Source organism: Vigna umbellata, chromosome 8 (assembly GCF_029865625.1).
Source record: "Vigna umbellata cultivar VRB3 chromosome 8, Vumbellata_1.0, whole genome shotgun sequence".
Taxonomy (NCBI): Eukaryota; Viridiplantae; Streptophyta; class Magnoliopsida; order Fabales; family Fabaceae; genus Vigna; species Vigna umbellata.
Window position 1 is genome coordinate 45,191,646 of NC_142172.1, and position 5,898 is coordinate 45,197,543.

Consider the following 5,898-nt stretch of genomic DNA (forward strand, 5'->3'; position numbering starts at 1 on the left):
GTGGAGGTAGCAATGATGTGTGGTACTTGGTGCGTGTTTGGTGGTTCTGGTAATGGGGATCGTGTTTTTGGAAAATTTTCTTGCTTCTGATAGTTGTTGAGAAGCTGGATTTGTTAGTGCATTATTGCTAATAATGGATGGGCTAAAACATTCACTTACAAGTTTAATGCAATGAATAATCACTTCTTAGAAACATGTAATAAACTAAGTGCATATTTAAAAATGTAATAAGTGCTGCAAATATTGAAAAACAAAAAATGAAATTCAAATAAATAAGTTACATAAAACACTTTAATATATATAAATTCATTAAGTGTTAAAATTATTTAATTATACCAGTTTGGATAAGATATATCTTTAATCCCTCGGTTTAATATGAATGAGATGTAAGAAAAAGTCTAAACTATCCATGTAATATATTTTAATATTGCACAATTCAAAAATGTATTTTGAATTGCAAATTTCAAAATTTATAATTATATGGTTACATATTTAGATTTTATAGTGTGAAACATTTCACAAATCCATTATGAATATACAATACAGAAATATATTATGAGCGTATAATTTTAAAAAAAATGTTTTGAATTGTATAAGTCAAAATTCATAATTATGTTTTTAGATTAGAATAGGTATTTTTATTGAATTTCATAATCCAAAAATTAAAATTAAAATGGCAAATTGTACAATAATTTATTTTTCAATTAACATACCTTTTCACATTGTGTAATAGATAAACCAGTTTATTATAATTACAAAAATGCTACAATTTCCCTTTTCATTGTCCAGTTCAAGAGACTTCTAATTATACAATAAATTGTAAAATGAAAAAATGAGTCAAAAAAATCAAAGTCAGCTCCAAGGTTGTTAAAATTCTTTGATACCTACAAATAGTTTATTAACTTCAATACCTACAAAAACATCACTTGCAACTAGGGATGACAAAAATATCGCGGAGACAGATATCTGCGAGTAAAATCCGCGATGAATAGTTATTATTTATGAATATTTACTATCCACGAGTAACGGGTAACGGATATTTTATTATCCGTTTCTAAATGGGTTGGGTATACATAATATACTACCTAACTACAAAAAAAATGGTACTTAAGGGAGGTTATTTTGCGGAGGTTATAAAAACCCTCCGCAAATTAATATGATTTAATTTGGTTCTATTGAATTGTCAAAGGCCTAATCATAGCGGAGGTTTTAAGTTCTTTTTAAAGAGGTTCATAACTAACCAAATTATAATACATTTTTCTTTTTATTTTTTTTCGTTTTTCAGTCTTTTCCTTCCAAAATTTTATCTTACTTTATTTTTTCTCCAAATTCCTAAACCTAAACTTAACTTCATCAAACACTTCCTTTTTCTCATGTTCATCTACACTCTTTGAGCCGTCTTCCCGTCACAGCCATTCTCGACCAGGAAAAGCGTAATGATAACCCGCTGTAAAGTGCTGAGAAGGTGATCTTGTAGAGGAGCTTGATGTCGCCTGTCATGAAGGTGGTGAGGAGTTCGGGGTCGACGTTGGACTAGACGAGGGAGTCGCAGACTTGGGAGACGCATATACAGTCAAAGGGGTTTTCAGTTCTACGTTTTCCATTTTTGATTCAAAACTCAAATCTTAAAACTCTTCCCCAAACCTCTCTTTTAGGTTTAGGTTTCATGTTTCAGAGGCTTTACCTTTCACTAGTGTCCTCAAATTCGTGAAATCATAAAACCCTAATCGAAGATGAGACAGTTCTCAAACGCCTCCGCACTTATCGCGGCCACAACGGTATCGTTTGGTGTTGCAACGCCTTTCCATATTGATTTCACTTCCAATTCAACTTTTCAAAATTGTCTCTCACATTGATTGTTAATGGTGCAGGATATTCTGGTTAACTCATAACAGGGAGTGGGGATTATTGCTGCCCTGTACGTGTTTGATGAAATTCCTAGGTTGAGTGCAATACATTTTTGTTGCCCACCATCGTTCTTCTAATAAGAAACGCATTTTTATAGTGTAAGTGCTTTGTATGCAAATTTTGAACAATGCTACACCGTATTTTGGAAGTAGTGGTTGATGGGACAGTAAGGGATGCATGGATCCCTCTTAAAAGAGTGTGTTCTGGAGAATTAAGACTTCAAATATCAATTAGAGTGGATGACCAAGAAGGACCGAAGGTGTGCTTATTCACTTTGAAATTAGTGATTCTTTCAACCATTTAGCCATTTTACTCACAACTTTTTTTCACTACTTGGATATTCATGCTAACAATTTTCAATGTACAGGGTTCGGGTTTTGGCTCAAGCAATGGTTGGATTGAACTTGTCCTGGGAAGGGATTGTTATTGTCTATCTCAAAGGCATAAGTGATCCATATGTGAGGGTACACTACGAAAACTTTAAGAAACAGACAAATTTTATAGTAATGACAATGAATATGTTCAATTGGCTACAAACCATTTAGACGAGGATATCAATTAGTCAAATGTATAATTGACTCATGGTTGATTTCTTAAGGTGATGATATGTACCACATATTTGATTTCTCAGTTTCAGGTTAAGAAGAAGTTACCTTTTCTGAATTGTGACTCTTTATTAGCTCGTTCTCTCATTTGGAAAGGTAATAAGATCCTAACTCATTCATATGTGCGATGTATTTGGCTGGATGGCATAAATTATCATTCATATGTGCTATTGTTATTTCAGAATTGATTTTCTTGAATCTGATTGCATGAGATGAACTTGTAAATTTTACAAAGTTAATTATCAGTTATTAGATCATTGACAGATATGTGTTAGTGTAGTTTAGGTACTTACAAAGTTACATTGACATATCATTGACAGATCATTGCTGTTTTGTTTCACATTTTTTCCTTAGTTTACTACCAGAAAGCCATTTAACATTTAAATAATGAAGAATCATTTCTAAGCATGAGTCTACGAGACCTGTGAGAGTGTGCAGAGTGATATTAAGCCAAATACAAACTAATAAGTGGGCTTGAAGCAGCATGTCTATGCACAAGAAGCTTCAACAGCTAAACTCTTTGCTACTCCTTTACATGGATCTCCGAATGTATTAATTGGTAGTTCAATTCTACAACTGCTTGATCCAATGCAGCCCTGTTAAAAGATACTCTTTAGAGTAAGTATAATCCGAATGGAAAATTAGCTACTGCAGTTTCCATGATTAAAGTTTCCACAAGTCCCATGAGGTGTTCCAAAACTTGCAAATTTAATGGAGGAGATCACCTGATTAGGATAAGGGCATTCCAGTAACATTAGTAGGCTTTTCACCACATTTTTCAAGGAGACTAGTTAGAGTTAGGGTGTAGATACCTTTACCTGATTTCTTTTCATCCAGTTCTTGCTCAGAGTTATTTCCAACAACATTATTATAGTCTTCTTGTATGACAAACATGTCATTAATTTATTTATCTTTCTCCTCTGTTTCTCTCTATCTGTCTTTCTTTCTTATTGTAAAAATTTGTGTCATCTTTTGCTGGGTATGAATAACTTTCCAATTAAAGACAGTCCACACTTGGCTGAAAGAAAATATGCAAACAGATCTCTTACTTCTTAAAGTTTAGATTGTAATCTATACCAGAAAAGTCTTATAAAGAATGCAACTAAATACAAAATCATAACTCGCAATTAGCATCAATATCTGTAGTTCATCATCTTTCTGACAAGGTCAAGAACACAGCGCCACAAGCACTGTATAGAAAGCTTTAACCTTGTAATATGTTGATGATGTAATAAATTCTTTACTAGAGCTTCCAGAAATAAAGTGGAGAAGATATGAGTAGATGGGCTTAAGCATGCAAGATGATGTTCTTTTCCTAGCTAACGATAAAAATGTGAGTTCTTTGTGGTTATGTACTGACTAAATATAGGTGAACTTAATAAAATAATAAAGGTTAAGATATAAACATTTAAAAGAAATAATAAGTAAAAACTATCTACTAGGTGTCCTACATCCCACTTATGTATAATTATTGTTAGGAAATTTGCTTAAGATTTAACAGCACCCACGAAAAAAAATCCAAGTTTGATACTGTTATGTAGATATAAATAGGAAAATAATGTTAGTTAGAGTTAGGAAGCCAAAAAGTTGCTGCTACTGTAAACTACAAAGGGACTATGAAGACTATAAAATTGCTTTTGCTACTAAAATAGTTAGTTTATTCTTTAACACATTGCAACCTGAAATACAAACTCAAAAACTAACTAGATATTTGCGAACTATAGTGCTCATTAATACAAATAGGATTGCAAACACGATTGACCGTGTAGAAATGTACTGATATATCACCAGACTATCAATATCACTGGTGCACGTAATATAAGTAGAATCGAAACCAAGTAGTATAATTCCAGCAAAGTATTGCCTGATTTAATGAAATATAACTTTTAATGTCTTCGGACTTTGTAACGTGTACTGTACTTCTTGATTGAGAGGGCATATCACATAATTATACTAAAACATTATCATATAAATATAAATGTAACAAATCATTTAGAACATATAACTATTTAACAACAGATATTCAATTATTATATATATTTATTAAAATTTTATCTATTATAAATTTTTTATTCTCATGTAACATTAATTGAATCATGCTCCAATTAAAGTGCAACTAACTGGCACATTATTATACCTAGTGCATGAGCTACACGTCTTGTGGTTAGAAAAATTAAATTACATAATGGAATGAATGTGGATTACGATAGTAGCAGGACAACACTATATCAAAGTGTATATAGGCATGCCCAGATATATATATTCATTACACAACATTTGTACTGTATTTTAATTTCGATACATAAGATGATTTTGACTCAAGTATGCATATCTGTATTTATAGTTTGTAGCTGTTGTCCTCAAGTTATAAATTCGTTATACATAAGATTGATTTTTTAGAACATGTTTATTCTATTTGATAGAAGATGTTTATTCTATTTGATTGATAGAACATGTTTATTCTATTTGATTGATTTTTTATATATTATTTTCAAAATGTGAGCACATGTAATTGAGTTTATTTTATTAATATTTTTTATATTATTTCAGCAAGCTCGTGATGCAAATGAGCCAGAGTCTCCTTTGGGAACAAGACAATCATCTTATGGAAGTAACTTTTAGGAAGTTTATGATATTGTTTTAGGGTAAAACTATACTTAGTTTATTATGAATTAGGTAACATTTCTTTCTTTGTAACTATTTCTGTAATAGGATTACATTGACTTCTAGCCTATCCTTCTGAAACATACAATTGTTTCTCAATTTATTTTTCTAAATTCCTTCCTACTCAGGGGTTTTTGTTCTATGGTATCAATTTTTTATTCAGAGGAATCATATTTGTTTGGTATTTAATAATTTAAAAAAAAAATTAAATTTACTTAATTTTGAAATAAAAAAAAAAGAAGAAAAGAAAGAAATTGGTGAAAATAGGTAGTTATTATATATTTTAATAATCATTAAACAAAAAATGATATATATATTTTAATAATCATCAAATAAAAAAACTGACAAAAATATAGAAAACTTTTGTGATCAAATAGTTGAAAATAAAGGAGGTTAAAAACCCCCACAAAGTAATAGTCAGTAATAGAGGAGGTTTTTACCCTCCACAGAAAAACCTCCGCAAATTGAACGCGATACCAGGGGTCGCAAAAAACCCCCGCAGATAGTTTGTGGCGACTCAAACTGCGGCGGTTTGAAAAACCTCCGGAATTTATTTTGCGGAGGGTGAAAACCCCCGCAAATCGAAAAAAAAACCTCCTCTAAATAACCTTTTTTTTGTAGTTGCGGGTACTCGTTACTCACAAAAAAAAAATTAACTTATATATTTTTTAATTAAATTTAATTAAAAATAAAGTAAAACTATATTTTATTAGGTTAAATT

The 5,898-nt window shown here is 31.0% G+C and overlaps 1 long non-coding RNA gene across 1 annotated transcript; it reads left to right on the forward strand.

Annotated features, from left to right (window-relative positions):
- The first annotated feature begins 1,280 nt into the window (after positions 1–1,280).
- Positions 1,281–5,317, forward strand: LOC148194799 (uncharacterized). Its single transcript, XR_015781793.1, has 5 exons — positions 1,281–1,778; positions 1,872–2,167; positions 2,276–2,372; positions 2,540–2,609; positions 5,064–5,317. It is a non-coding gene; the product is annotated as an uncharacterized LOC148194799 (long non-coding RNA).
- Positions 5,318–5,898: the final 581 nt, after the last annotated feature.